The 16,886-nt window shown below is 33.2% G+C and overlaps 1 protein-coding gene across 8 annotated transcripts in view; it reads left to right on the plus strand.

The window, feature by feature from the left end:
* The window catches only part of LOC128227529 (protocadherin-11 X-linked-like), a 49,962-nt gene that overhangs the window by 15,127 nt on the left and 17,949 nt on the right, over positions 1–16,886 (plus strand). For 4 of the 8 annotated variants that reach the window (XR_008259826.1, XM_052938165.1, XM_052938158.1 and 1 more), the window contains exons 1-2: positions 771–924; positions 3,269–3,345. The gene's annotated coding sequence lies outside the window, so the exon portion shown is untranslated. Of the gene's footprint in view, positions 1–770; positions 925–3,268; positions 3,346–12,966; positions 12,985–16,886 lie in introns of those variants that run through there. The other 4 variants (XM_052938160.1, XM_052938159.1, XM_052938161.1 and 1 more) reach the window with 2 other exon arrangements.

Consider the following 16,886-nt stretch of genomic DNA (forward strand, 5'->3'; position numbering starts at 1 on the left):
GAAAAGCATTATTAAATTGATAAATTTATTTTTGGTTAAAATTGAATGTTTCCCCATGCAGTTAATCAAACAACATCAATCTTATTTTAGTTTTCATATTGGTATTTTCATTTGGTTGGTATGTGAAATTTTACTGGTATTGTAAAAAAAATAAAGTCGTAAAGAATTCCTCTTCTTCATAATCTGAGTGTGAAACAATGGGAAAAGAATGAAACCTGGGCAAGTCTGATCAAGCAACGTTATCTGCAGTGAATATAGTCCCCCCTTTGGCTAAATTTTATCCATATTTTCGACAAAATCGCGAAAAAAAAATCACTCACCCGGGTCTATCTAATGGGCATCAGCATTATTTTCAACGCGTTCTTTTGTTTTCAATCTACTGCCTTTTGTAAATTTTTCGAAATCATTAACTAAGTACTCTCCATGATATTTTTGATAAACAGACAATGAAAATCATTTGGCTATTGTTTTAAACACTGTCTCTCACTTTTGTTTTTATTTTTTCAAAATGTGCGGACTAAAGTTTGCAAGTCGCGACCTCTTAACAGTTTTCGAACAGCAACGATAAAAACGGAAAGATTAAAATCTGGACGAAAGTGACTCAAGAAGTGTGACTTTAGGTAATACAGCGTTTAAGAAATTTAAGACACCTTAAGGTAATGATTTAGTAAACTATGTATTGTCTTTTGTATTGTTCGTGTTAATTGGTGTTTGACTTTGTCAGACGTTCGGAAAAAGAAGTGAGGATTTTATTTCACAAGGAACTTTGGCAGTGTCAATATATGGAGGGAAATTTTTCGTAAATATTATGTATTCTTCTACATATGTTATGGTTACCAAAGTAGTCTGTTTATAAATATAGTTTAGATATTTTAAGACAATTTAAGTGAATTGCTACATGTAGGATTTGAATATACATGTATGGTAAGAATTATGATTTAATCTTTGGGATGAAATGTAATGGGAAATTTGAAATCTTTTGCTTTATAAATATTACAAATGTGTTTTCAGAATCAAAGTGGCAGTTAAAATCAATCAGAAATGTTAAACAAAAACAATTTTGGATGAAATTATATAGGGGATAATTGTTTGTTCAGTGTAAGATCGTAAGATATTATATTGAGTGAGCATTTTGCTTTTTACTAAAGATCTTGCACTAAAACAAACAATATTTCTTTTTATTATATGCCTAAAAATGATATAAAATGACAGTTAATTATAGTTTTTCTGAAAAGTGTGACGATTGTATGTGATTGTTAAGTCATTTCGGAATTGATGTCTATGAAATTGTGTCACAGCTCTTTGGAAGTGAAAGTGGGCTAAAATATCAGAACAGTGAAAAATATGTTTGTGTTACTTTCACTGTTTTTAAACTGTGAAATATCAGTTTTATTTCACTAATAATTCTCTATTAACATCCAGAAAGCATATAATTAATATATAATATACTGCCTAAAACTTATTGTGCATATAATTATATATATAATAAAAAAATCGCTAATACTGACCAATGCTTGCATCTATGGTCAGAATCAACACTGTCTAAAAGGAAAGTTATTAATTTGACTTAAAGGTTCATGAACACAAAGAGTTGGGAATATATCTCATTCAGAAAGAAATGTAGTTTACTAATTGAGTGACAGGTGTAGGCGATATCATGGTGCCTAATTTATATCATGTGATCTGTTTATTGACTTTGATCTCTGATTGATGCTAATTGGGCTTCAAACAGGTACTCTAATGATTTTGTGTATTGGTTATTATATAGCTATCATTGGATGTTACATTGCTGTGATTAAGATAGCAGTCCATTGGCGTTGGGTCTTAATTAAGAGAGGCAGTGTTCAATATAATTCTAATCCTTATTCTTAGATATGCCTCAGTGATTCCATTCATCCTATTGGCTAGTTATTTAGTTACAATCCAATCAAAATATTTAAATTCTACTCTTAATCTTAAGTTAGATCTACGGCCCCTGCACCTTTCCATAAAGAGGTCTGGCTCCTCAAGGTGCCCCCGATAGCTCAGTGGTAGAGTGTTTGCTTCGGATGCGGAAGGTCACGGGATCAAACCCTGGCCGCGTAAAACTGAAAGACGTTAAAATATGGTACCAGTAGCTCCAGTAGCTCACTTGCCTAGAACTCCGCATTTAAAGGGTAATACTGGGAAAATGGTGTACTCAGTACTAGTGCAACCCAGGAAAGTTATATATATTCTGTGTATTGATCACATTTAAGAACCACGAGGTCTCTTCACAAAGAGCTAGGGTATCGCACCAGAATCTCTTGTATCTCACTCTGTTTCTTCAAGTCTTCCAGTGTCTTGATTTGACTGAGAATTGCTGTTACTTCTATCTCATTTCGCTTATGGCATTAAAACACAATTTAAGTCATAATGGCGTACAAGGGCATGATCAAGCCATAATGCAGCCAATGAGCATGGGCAGACCTTGATAAACTTAAATGAACAAACAACTCAAGGCGCATGTCAATATATACCTAACAACTAATAGAAGGAGGTTTTTGACCCGATTGTGCATCATTATAATTATGACGATGAATATAATGATGTCTCAAAACCAGGCAATGTCATAGATCCTGGTATAAGTCCTTGTCTATGTTTGAAAATAAATTAGCTGATGAACCATGTACAACCCCAGTGATCAGTGAATAGTCCAGTGCGAAGAGATGTCTGGTCAGATACTGATCATAACTGCCCGCTGGTCAGTCCGTGCCTGGACATTGACTTATAATGGTCAATAGATTAGCATGTCAATCATTGTCTATTACAGACATTATGAAAGTGTTATTGAAAGTGCATGCTTGTGTTTAGTGAATAATCGTAAGTTTAGGAGAAACAGGATTCTTTTCGAATTAATTAATATTGGCATTCTTAAAAATCATAACAATTATCATAATCTATTAGAGACATCATTATAGTGTTATCGAAAGTGCATGTTTTTGCCCAGTGAATAATAGTATAGGGGCGAAACAGGATACTTTTTTCAAATAAGTATGTGCATTCTTTCTTAACAGTTTATGAGAAAGATTGATACCTCATTTGGACTTACTTTATTTTGAGTTGAATGTGAGCGATTTTTTTTTGTATGGAAAATTTGAACTATTTTCATTTTGAATTAAGGGTGATTATTGGAAGAAAAAAAATAGCACATTTTTTTCTCATTACGTTTTATGTCCTTTAAATGAAAATTGTGATGTTGAAGATTGATATCAAATTTAATTAATGATCTTCCTTTGCATTATTTCAGATATGGGACGAAATCAATATTGTCAGTCAGCTGATCACAGAGCCTAGATAACTCTGCCATCATTGAATTTTCGAAAGGTAACTTTGATTTATAAGTCTTACTGCATGTGAAACTATATTTGTGTACTTCATAATATTTCATCATGTGAATCAGAGCCATGCGTTTCTAGGCACTCTGTTTCATTCATTAGCCTATATGACTGAGAGTATTCATTCTTTTGGCAGTGATATAATTCTTAACTATCGTAACTTTTCTGAGTTTCAACGATAAACTGTAAGTTGGTTTTAATATAGCTAAATGGTCCTTCCCTAGAAATTTCTTTAAATAATAATCTCATTTCGTGAATAATTACCAGTATACTCGAAGGCGCCAAGAATGACAATATCATTGATTTTAGTGCAAACATCTTCAGAATTTTTATATAACATAAGTTAATTATAATGGTGTCAAAAAGAGAGCATATAAAATACTAATGCCCATCTGCGGTGTTAACATGTAACGCTTTTGTTGAACCAAAGTCCAAGTCTCCGCAGGGTATCATACCAATGCCTCTTAAGTCCCTTGTCTGCATTTTAACAAGCTTGTTCACCGTTATAAGTGCCTGTATTTGTCTCCAACATCAATGTTTTTGATGTCTTCTTACCTATTGAATTATTGAATGAAACGTATCAGGGATATTTGGAATTAGCTGGATGGACGTCTTGTTTTGGTGTATCATTGACAGTTACTCAATATTGTCTAAATATTTATCTACTCTGATCTTTATGTTTGTTTGTTTTCCTATCAAATCCTTGAGTGAATGTCTGGATCCCAGCTAAATTTTCGTTGGTGTTACAGAAACTTCGCCACTCTAAGAGTGTTATCAAATCTTGGTAATGGAAAAATGTAAAATTCGGAGACATTTGTTTTAATGCCTTGTTTTTTTCGTAGGTTATTTTTGATGGCTATCATAGCTTTTGACTCAGGGCTGAAATGTCCACGAGTTTTCGTTGCATTTTAATATGGAATATATTATAGGAGCTTTCAGCTAACAATTATTCCACTTTTTGACTGAAACTACATTATTTTGTATTATAATTCATATAATTCACACATTTTTTTGTGTTTTGTATTTTAACAATATTAACTGGAATAGAGTTTACCTACAATTTTTTATGCCCCCACAAAGTGGCGGCATATAGGGTTGCCCTTGTCCGTACGTACGTCTGTCTGTCTGTACGTACGTACGTCCCGAAGATTGTTTCCGATCTAATTCTTGAAAACCGTTTGTCCAATCCTCACCAAACTTTAAACACATGTTTGTGACCATAATATCTTGATCAAGTTCGATAGTCATGGAAATCGCTTTAGTCATTTAGGAGTTACGGCCCTTTTTTGCCAAAAATACTTCAAAAATATATGTTTCCAATCTAATTCTTGAAAAGTATGTGTCCAATCCTCACCAAACTTTACATTCATGATTGTGACCATAATATCTTGATCAAGTTCGATAGCCATGGAAATCGCTTTTGTCATTTAGGAGTTACGGCCCTTTATTTGCAAAAAAAGACTTGAAAAATACGTTCCGAAGATTGTTTCCGATCTAATTCTTGAAAACTGTTTGTCCAATCCTCACCAAACTTTTAACACATGTTTGTGACCATAATACCTTGATCAAGTTCGATAGCCATGGAAATCGCTTTAATCATTTAGGAGTTAGGGCCCTTTATTTCCCAACAATACTTAAAAAATATCTTATCCGATCTAATTTTTGAAAAGGATTAGCCCTTGTGCAGATTATCCTGAATAATCATTATGGCTTATTTTCTGTGACAAAAAATCGAAGTGGGGGCATCCGTGTCCTATGGACACATTTCTAGTTTTTCATATAATGATCAAGACCAGCACTTTTTCCTTCTTCCTTAAGCTTTATAAAGAACACCTGTGTCATTAGGGCAACCAACTCTACATAGCAAAACCCCTTATTAACCTAGTTTGATGCCATTCTTTTTTGAAAATCTGATTTTTTCAAATTTTAGTTGAGTTGTTTATCGTGAAATCGATTTGTGTTGATTACAATTAAAAACATTAAGTATAAATTATTTTATATCCAATAGACTGAAATGTTATGTTATGGTAAGCATTCGCAAGACTTGGTTTACTGTTTAGAGTGGAATTCAAACTCGAAACAAAAAACATAGTCCCTACCACTTTTTGTGACCATTACCCTAAGCTCAAGATATTTTAAGGCCTTATTTAAATGGTTTTCTTTCAGTTGGTTTCAAGTTTGCCATTTACATTAAAGATTGGTAACTGTACCAGACATGGTATGCAAATTCCTGAAGAAAACACATTTTGACAGAATCAATGCCTGTTGAAAATGGCAAATCGAGTAAAGATGTTAATCAAACAGATCATTCTCAACTAATTGAGTTATCTTAAGTGTCACTTGTTTTTATCAGATTTCTACCACACTTGGTATACATTGTCACTGATTGCAATCAGTCTCTTGATTAAATGGGAAATCTGTAAACATTTGGTGTTGAATGCGTAAATATTTGTTTTATTTATCAATTGATTCCATTAATCTGGAATTTAAGGTACTCTTAATTTTGTCATGATATCTTTATGAAAGTGACTGAAGTAATTTTCTCTTGAGTAAGATTATGTTAAGGCTGGTGTCAGGAATAGATGAAAATGAAAGCAGCTGAATTAGATTTTGTTGAATAAATTGGAAAGCAGGACCTACTCTGCACCACCCTGCCTTTAATTGTCAAAGTGAGAAGCTGAATTAGATTCACTTGAATAAAAAGGGAAAGCAGGGCCCCCTTGCCCCTACCCTGCCTTAAATGGTCAAAGTGAACAATTTTGTGTCAATATTAAGTTAAGAAAAAAAAATCAATAGAATACACAAGAGTGCATCAGACAAAAATACAGCCAACATGTTCTTGAGGGAGGGCCCCCATAGCCCCATGACCTTTTTAAACCATAAAACTTGGTTTTGGGGAGAGGGGCACGCTTGCAAAGCCCCCACCCCCTCTTAGTGCCAAACCTGGATCAACTCTGGAGAAAAGCACTTATTGTCTGAATTCCAGCAGCATTATCTTAGACACATATTGCAGTGCAAAATTAGAATTTTTTTGCTTACAAAGAACATTACTGCAGGAACCAGACATTCTCTTGGACATTATGTTCCTTGTTTCCCCACTAATTTCAAGCCTATGCTCCATTCCGGACTCTCAGGCCTAATTTGTTTTGACAAATATTTGGTTTAATGTAGCATCTTGTGCCAGTAGCAGATAATTTGAGTGAGTAATTTCTGTCCGACATTGAATGATTTACTGGCCAAATTTCAGTCAAACTGGGAGGAATGCAACTACAAAATGCCTGCTGACACCTTCAGCCTCCCAGCCATGTCAGCCCTTCTTAGATTTGATATAGGGAATTGATAGGGTCTTGGCAAGATTCTTATCAAACTTGGTATATGCTGTGTGGGCATGTTATACACTTTGTCTACATTTTGTGTATAGCTGTAGAGCAAGTTTGATAACAATCTGGACACTTGTTGATGCATAAAGATAATGTCATTACAGGTTTATTAATACTGTTCATTTGGATGGAGACCCCTACAGTAGTTGTGTTATTACAGTCTTGGAAGTGGTGTAATATTTATTTAACTAAACAGATCTTGGAATATTAAATTTATTGAAATCGGTGGAGTTAATTTTTAAGGTAAGAATTTTTAAGATGCAGTTTTATTAAAAAAAGTTTTCTGAATGGGACAGATTATACACTGAGAGACATTAAAAAGGCTAAACCTGTACTAAAAAAAATATTTTTGGTAAAAAAATAATTGTTCAGCCCAGTTCAAATCCTTTGTGAATAAAGATAGGACTTTTTTCATAAGGCATATACTGAGATGAACATGTTTTGTTTATCAAATGCATGAATTGCATTTGTTATGTCACTCAGTGCAGTCTTTGCAACTTAAAGCATTAAATTGATGGTTACAATAAAATAATTATCTGTTTTACTGTTTTCATTTCATCATTTGCAAATTCTGCTACAAAAGGCAGAATAAAAATCAGTTTGATCATGCATATACTAAAAATAAAAAGAAGTTCGGCTAATATTGAGGACATTCCTTGTGCAAGACATGGTTGTATGGATGGTCCCCACATGAGTGTAAGGAGAAATGATACGGCAGGATTTCGATGGTCTATTGAAGGGCTCGTACAGAGATAAATCGTAAACTACTTCTGTTTTGATCCATTTATTGATAGACTTGATTGTAAATCACCGTGTTTGTCATAGATTGAAGTTATAAATGATACGCGTGACCATTTGGGGGAGCCTGTTTTTTTCGTACAGGTGTAGCGGGGTATTAAATAAATCCACCATGACTTTAACAACTATTGTTTTAGCGATATCAGTTAATTTGTTGCCTTTTTATTGAGAATTGGATATTTTTCCTTCTTAAAATGTATTACTTTAATTGCTGGCTTTTGGCTTAATAGAAATAAATGATTTTAAACAAAGAGACATAAAAAATGACATTTTCATATCTTGTCTTTAAACAATGCGAAGACCAAATAGTTCAAACTTAATCATAATAATTGACGATTGAATGTTTAAGCTATATAATAAAGACTTCCAGTTCCGAAATCAGTCATTTCATGTAATAAATTTTGCATATGAAATAGTCACTCAAAATGCTTCATCCTGATATCATAACGTAAAATCAATACGTGAAGTTCAGGGTTTGTCTTGTCATTATTCCCGAGGGAGGGGACGCCACCACCTTGTTCATCACTTGCCGCGATTATGCGTTTTATTGCCTCATGTACTTGATCTAAAGTTGAACCAATGGTCTCTGTTTGGTCTCATAAACTTTAGATCATTCGTAAATTATTCATTTTAATTAGATTGATATTTCAATCCATGTTTCCAGTTTTTGTGAGGCATTAGCAGCATTATGGGTACGTGATGTATCTGTGGCTTTGTGATGTATCGGTGGCTTCGACTCTCATGATCTAGTCTGCACTTCACTTTGATGTTCAAATGCAAGAAACAGTGATCGAAAATGAAACATAAGTAAAAATGACTTAATCTCTCCTTTGACAGTAATTCAGTCTGCATGGAAAAACAAAAAAAAGTAATTAATTCTGAAACAGGTTCTACCAATATAGGAACAATGCATTACGAAACTCAGCCATAACAGAAGTTCGACCTGAAAATTACGGTTTAATTGCGAACCATTTTCAGACTGGTTTTTTATCTATAAAAACACTGCGCCATAAAAGGGTTTTGAGAGCTCTCTGGAATGCTCATCTGAAAAAAAGTAACCTGGAATAAAATCAAAATGCATTTGGAATTGAATTAATCTATTCTGCATTTGAGGTTTCAATATGCATGACACAATGCATCAAACTTGTATTCACCTTTTACTTGCAGGGCGGACCTGTTTCACACTATAATCTCTCTCTTTGAAGTTCAATCAAAATTATCTGTTCTAATGGAAATTATAATCAGTGTTATACGTTTATGCTTTCGATTTATTTACATAATTTTTCGGTAAATATTGTGCCTTTGCAATTTGATTTTTTTTTGCATAACTTCAAAATTGAAACCTTTTATTACCTGCTTGTTACAGAAGGATTTAAATTTGATATAAACATAAATCAAGCATTGACAGAAATAACAGTACACTCTGCCTATCTGCTTATTAATGGACATTAATGTTTATTGGTCATTGTTTGATGTACGGTGACCTTAAACTGACCAGATGTTTTAATTGACACTCAGGTAGGCTAAGATCAAAGACGAAGGTGTTTGGTTCACACTTTTATGTGCTAGTTTCTTATTAGATGCATACCTAAGGCAAAACCTTTTATTTACATTAAAAACTGACCCATATGTCCACCATATTGTCTTTCTTTTTCTGTTATTTACTTTTCCTGATATGCCAATCGAAATTTCAAAACTAACCCCATGATTAATGTTTTTTATTCTCTAAGAAAGAAAAAAGCAGCATATTTTGATGTTGTTTTCTGTTAACAGCAAAATATTTTTTTAACGAATATACTTTAAAAAAGTTAAGTCAAATCGCAATTATTCTCCCATACCATAATGTTTGGCAAATGTGGTATATACAATATAGATACATGTTTAAATTTAGAATGTGATACCCACATATAAAAGCACCATAATTATTCAAAAAAAATAAATATGTGTGATTCCATTCTCATTCATCAGAGGTTTTATAATGATTAATCTGATGCATATGGTACCCACAGCATCATTGCTCTGGTGTACGAGAATGGCGTGATTCATATACCAACATTAATAGTGTAATTCTATCAACTTCTAATTTGATTAATAAAAACTCTGTTTAAAGTTAACTTAGTCATTTCAATGACTTTATTATTAATATGTGCTTTAATAAGTGCTTTAATAATTTTCAATAGATTATATAATAACACACTTATTTGAGACTTTTTCAAGTACAAAGGATACACATTTCTTTTTTGATTGTAGACGGAAACAATGGGTGCTTGGCTGTTCCTAAGATTATCAGATTAGAGACAGGATTATCCCCCTTTGTTGTGCAATAAAACCTGCTTATCCTGGCTGATCCCGTCTTAGCCTTTCATGTTGCTTATTTCATTTCTTCAAAAATAGCATTTACTAATTGTTAAAAACCGTTTTTGTAAAAAAATGTACATGGAATCTGTTTATAGTTGGTTATAGCATTATAGACAGGTCCATCAAGGGAGATAATTTTGTACAAATATTTTATGACAGGCGCTTTCAAGACCTCTATATACATTGTAACACAATTTCTTTAATGTATATTCATATGTATTGACATGAACTCGCAGAACTTAAGCTTTTCACAATTGTTTGAGACAATTTAATCGTCAATTTATTTATCATTAGGCCCAAAAATAAAGGAGTGGTTCCAGTTACATGCTTGCAAAAAATACCCTAGAAAGGTAGGCATATCATTTTATTTTGGACAATTGGACAATAGTTTTATTTTATTATTATTACATTCCATTATTTTACTGTTTTTATAACATTCTTTTTTTGTCCAAGCATTTTCATTCATTTCCTTGGCCTTAAAAAGAGAGTCAGTCTGGTATTCCAAACCATTACATAAATTTTGTTAAGTCTGATTGCTTGTTTAACAGTTGGGAAAACCTTTTGTTTCAATGCTTAAGACATGTGGGTGTATTACATTACAGCACCTTGCAATTTCGTCATGACCCTCTTTATATACTTTCATACTTTAAAACAAAGGACTACAAATGAAATGAGATAATACCTATTCTTTGCTAAAATTACAAAGAAAAATATTCACAAATAACTCGGGCGTGGTGAAACTTAAAATTTCAATTCATTGTTATTTCTTGTCATCTGCGTTAAGTGTAGTTATCTCTCATACTTCGTTTCCATGGGTTTAAGAGATTTTCATCATAATTCTGTTTAATATATCATCCTATTCATCTATTACCAAACTACTTTTAACATGATCCATTTCCTTGTCAAGTCATAATCCGAAATGGTCATCTATTTGTCTTCCGTCATCATTTACATCCATATTTGTGGTCTGAAATTAGGATTTTCTAACCAAAACTTTGGGATTTGTGCTGACCTTAGCTTGAAGTTCAAAGTTGGTATAAACATTTCAATAATTTCACAATTTCATGGGTACACATTTCTAATTTGTGATGATTTTACTTTAACATAACGACTTTGTGAGTTTTAAAATGGTGAAGTAATTTTGTTAATTATTAATTTCTAAAAGGGAATTAAAATCATATATATTTTAGTGCATATATTTTATGTGCATATTTTTCTGTTGAAAATAATAGATTTTTTTTTCTTTTTCATAAATTGTAATTATATAAAGCAAACATGAGGGTGGGGTGTAGAGCGCCCCATCAAACATGCATCAAGATAACACATTAACAAAACTTACTGGAACATAATATTAATTGAAATAAATCAAGTCAGATTATTATTCATTTATTTTCGGGTACTATAATTAATTAAATAAGAAAATTCAGCAATATATATGGCTTTTGACTTACAATTAAATGGCTTAATTATTTTTGTTACCATTTTTTTGTAACATAGTTTATCCAAGGTTGTAATTTTTTCACATGCTGTTGTTGACAATGCCATGATGAAGATGAAAATGCCAATAATACATCTTATAAGTCTTTCAGAAGTCAGATATCAACATTCCAAAATTAAAGGGAGCTAATTAAATTAGTAGTTCAAACAGATACTTATAGAGGGACTTAAGCAGAAGCTTAATGAGAATACAAGGGCATTCATCATCATAGTGTGAAAAGGAATTAAGCTTTTCTATGAGACAGCTATACTTCATAAGAATAAATAATCACATAATAAACTTGTTTGTATTAGGATAAACACGAATGGTGGCAAATTCGACAGTATACCGTAAAAACATAACACCATTTCTGACTTTCCAATCTGCCAATTTTGTCTATTCTGGCGCTTGATTATGTTATTCTTTTAAGTCTGGGCCCAATAAAGGGGCCAAGGTGTCATAAGGTGGTCAATGGATTTTGACGGGGCCGTGTGAACTTTTCAATGGGGTTTATATTAGGTAATGTTGCTTTAAAAATATTGAAAGTGGCCAAAAATCATGCAGTTTTATTTTGGACTTTGGTGTTGAACAACTTAGGCTACACTGTGCTGTTTACTTATTTTCAGTTTACTATATTTTACATGGGAACATTATTTTGTATTTCTTTTCTGCAAGTACAGGATATTTCATATAACATTGCATTGTGCTTTGAAAATACGGTAAGAATTTTATTTTTGCTCATATATAAATATAAAATTAAAACTCTAAAAAAAATTCAACAATTTCGTTTACTTGTTTTTCTGCTTAGGAAACTGAAAATATAATTTTGTTTTATCTTTGTACAAAAAAATCATTAAATTAGCACTGGGGCATAGGGTCAACTATTTCAATACCATTAATGGACTTTAAAGAATGCGAATGCATCTTTATTAAACAGACAATTTCTAGTTAAGTATTCTGAATTGGTCGCTGTCACATTTTTGTTTGCAATTCACTTTAGAAAGGCATTCTGGAATCATGCCCATGAATATTAATTTCCAGACAGTCGCATGTGAATATAATACGTAGGTCAGAGCATTCTCATCGGCAGTGGTCATCTTTTGACACAGGTGTTTAGAAGTGGGAAATTGTCAAATATTAGTTTAACCCTGTATTCGAAATTGGATTTATGTTGGGTTAAAATCAAAAGGATTCAAATGAGAGAGTTGGTTGGTTTTATTGACATCACGGTAGGGGCGAACTTTATATTTATTTGTCAACAGTGCGTTATGGGCTTAAATATCAATGTAATTTTAACTTTATTTAAGTAAGTATTATATGTTTATTAGAATGGAACATTTTTATACCTACTATCAAATCTGCATTGATGAATTATATGCATAATTGTACTCTATGATATTATTTGACAATTTTTTTCTTAAATGTAAAAAAAAAATAAAAAAAATACAACGCCATTTCTGGTCATTATTTCTTTAGGATTAACTGTGTCTGCTTATGCAATAATGGTCAGTAATTATCACAGGTTCACACAGGAAGTGAAGGTAACGTTGCATTGTGGGATGTCAAGGGTTCGTAAAGGCTAATGATAGGGCTCTCAACATGACTGAAATTAAGGGTAGGTGCTCAATGTATTATGATTAATCGCCTGTAGCTGATGCGATTTAGAAATCCGACATTGATTTATCAACTTAAAATTTCCAAATACCAGAAATTTGAAAATAGAATTTCCTCTCCCTGAAAAAAATGGAAAAATGTAGTGAAAAATCAACAATGATAAGAAGTGACTTAAATGATAGTATTTTCTTTTTTTCCCCTAAATTGATCACCATCTATACAGAAATATTGACGGACATCATTTCGTAATGTATTCGTATAGTAGAACAAAAAAAATGCAAATACTTTGACCACTGATTTATAATGAGAAGAATATCCCTTTGTATTTGTTTGATTGCCGATATTATGCACAGATGATGGACAGATAATACGAACATGTTTGACTGTACTGGCCGGCTTTCTTTGAACTGAAAATTAACATAATTAACTTGTCAAATATTATTCAACAGGATGACACCATTCTGCATTGTGATGATATAAGAGTTGCGCATTTCTATTAGCGTATTTTGATTTCACATAGACATCAGTGGCAGCATCAGGCTGAACTTCAGATAGACCCGTAATTTGTCTTGTCTGTGGTGCAGCTTCATTTCCATCTGTTTTTCTAAGATCAGATATACATTTATCTAGTATGTGATATTCAATTTACTGCAAGAAATCAGGGACGATCATGGATTTGGCATTTGAGGGTAAGGGTGGGGGGGGGGGCAATTTGGGGGTAGCAACTTTGGATTGGTATCCTCTTCCTTGTGGGAGGGGGATATTTTATGTGTGTTTTTTTCTACGATATTTGCATACAATAGTCAATTTAAGGTGTGTAAATGGGAGGGGGAGTGTGGGGGGAGGGGAGTATGATGAGGGTGCAAGTAGGACTTGCATGGTCCTAATATCTCCTAAATTATATGTTATACCCATAAAATGAGACCATTAACATTTTTAGCCAAGTGGGATTTGTTTAAAAGGTCAGATATCAATCCTGTAAGATTAAAAAATATTTTTTTGAAGAAAATGATAGTAAACACTGGCATAGGCTTCAAAAAGTAGATGAAATAAGAACATAAAAAAATTGCATCATATGAACCCAGAATTTATACATTCATACTCATATAATTAATAATTTTCTATGCGAATGAACAGCTGCCTTATTGAATAATAGATGTGGCATATATGTCTTTTGATTTTTTATCGACGACCGTCATCATTGTGGGTCACCTCAATGAGAAATGTACACAAAACATGTTTGAAGGCCAAGGGAGACGTGACATTTCTTTAGAGTAGGAAGCTTATTGCACAGGAACGAAATTATTGGTATTAATTCTGTCAAATTTACTTTTGGATGATCAAAAGGGGTCAGTTTTTATTTACAAAAGAAAGATTACCACGCAGGAACCACATTATTGGTATTAATTCTACTTTTTGATGATCAAAAAGAGCCATATAACTTCATTTTGTGAAAGTATGTTATTATGGCCTTTACCGGAATTAATGGATTTTAATGCTGCAAGGTCATGTTTGCAAGTGCACTCCCTTTATGTTAATCAAAATCTTTTATTTGATGAGGTTTTCATCTGTGTTATTTCTTATGCCAACAGTTTTGGTAGTGTATTGCTTGTTGCCATATTTGAACCATAAGACAGATAATAATACTGTAGGGACTGCATTGTCCTGGGTGTAGGTATTTTTCATGAATGCACACATTACATCATACTCTTTTTTTTTTGATTTTCAAAAATTAGGGTTGAGAGTTATCTAGTGGTACAGGTGTCCCATTCTTAACTTAGAGGTTGTGGGTTCAATCCCCACTTGGGGTCCCTTCTCATGGCCTCTCAAAATGGACGCCAGTACTGGTTTCTACCCACTCTATTCCTGAGTGTGATTCTATCAGATGTCAGCTTTCGTCACAATTGAGCTTAAAGAAATTAGTATAAATAAAAATGCAAAAATGATTTCTTTGAACAATTATTATAAATGTGTCAACACAGTCATTGCCCAGTCATTGCCCAATCCCAGTCCTTAATATTTGAACAGCGATACCCCTATAATATAAATCCGGAGAGATTTTCAAGTCCGAGTGCGAAATCTTGAGTGTCAGTTCCTGTATTTGATACCCTGCCCAAACATACATCAAGGGTTATTTATCACCAATTTTACTGTCATTTTCGAGTCCCGTTAAAACTGTACTTAAGCCCTATAAAAGGTGAGAATTCGGCAGATCAGTTTATTGGTAGCATATTTTATTTGGACTTGAAAACTGCTGATAATGGTGCTGTTTCTCGATCAAATTCAAGTATATGGCTGTGTATCAGTTTTTCAAGTGTTTTTAAATGCTTGGTTATATTTCAAATTTCAAATTACAGCTGCTTAAAAGGAAATTATCTGGGTCTAGAGTTAGTGCCAAGATTTATGTTTTTTAAAAGGCCATGGTCACTTGCAAGATAACCCCTTATAGCCAGGGGTGTAGCTAGTGCTATGGTCATTCACATATGCGTAACATCAGGGCTGCTAAGTTGAAAAAACAAATATTGGAAAAATTACAGAATTGGTGAAAAAAAGGTACAGCAAAAAGTGCCATGGCTGATGACTCAGTAACTGCGTGTCACAGCAAAATTAGCATAGCTTCGCTCCTGAAAGTTGACCAGCAAAAGTTTATAGTCCAAGTAAAAAATCAACAAAACTTATAATTGAGTTATATGCTCATTTACGCCCTCTTTTATCAGTTTGCAAACATATTCTGATTCTTTTGCTTTAACAATTCTTTAAGGGCCTTAGTCCCTGACCAAAATGAATACAATTCTGTCAAAGATATGAAACTTAACATTTGCCATATTGTTTCAAATCCTTATCATAATCACCTTTAATTCTTGAATCAAGTCTCCGAAAGGCCATATAACGATCATGACATTTGTCGGCTTACCAATGATGACCCCTTGACAATCTGTATCTTAGTCTAAACAACCCTTGTTAACTACTTCAGACTCTTCAAAAGGAGATAACATTACTCCCCCTTCTATAACCTTGGTCACCAGGAGGGGTTCGGAAAATTTACGTTGACCGAGTCTTATAAAATAAAATATGCAATAAAAATTGTTACAAAATTGTTTTAACGTTACTCTGGGTTTGTCCCATGACTTGGACAGCTTTGTTCTTCCCATGGCGAAAGTAAATATGTGCTGATTTTCTGGTGACGGGTGAAATTATTAATGACCATGGGTTTCTATTTGTGGTCTCGTGCTGTTAAAATGGTAAAGATAAGGCAGTGTTTGCAGTTTTTGATAAAATGAAGAATATGGTATAATTCTTTTCATTTTCTTTATCAATGGTTCAGATCCAAATATTGAAACTTTTCATTCATTAGGAATACTCTGGCTGCAAATTGGCATAAGAGGACATGTTTCTGTTGGTTTTGAGACGAGGAAATAAGTCTTTGACATTAACAAATTGGCCCTTTATATGGCCTTTTTAATGTGTAATTGGCGTTTCCTAGAAAATTGTTCCGAGTATCATGTTGCTATAGAAAGTGTGCAGTATTGGCCAAATATGGCCATCATTTAATGAACCCATCTCAAATATTGACATTGAACCAAAGTCTTGAGACGATATTAATTAATTGTCATTTATTTCCATGTGCGTGCTCAAGATAATGCACTTTGTTTAGCGGAATTCCTTAGAAATGGTCAGTTTTCCGGCCGCACGAATATTGACAGACGATCATGTTCGGACAAATTTATCGCCGGCTTTGTGGACATAGGAGACAATATCAGCCGCAGTCGATGGCGATATGTTTGATTTGTCTTAAGAAAAAATCTTCTGAGGGTGGGATAAATTAATGAATTCTCATCAATGGCAGCGCCACTTCAGTAAGACCCCGATAACTATAATAGGTGATGGTTAAGATAAGAAAGG

Source organism: Mya arenaria, chromosome 3 (assembly GCF_026914265.1).
Source record: "Mya arenaria isolate MELC-2E11 chromosome 3, ASM2691426v1".
NCBI lineage: Eukaryota > Metazoa > Mollusca > Bivalvia > Myida > Myidae > Mya > Mya arenaria.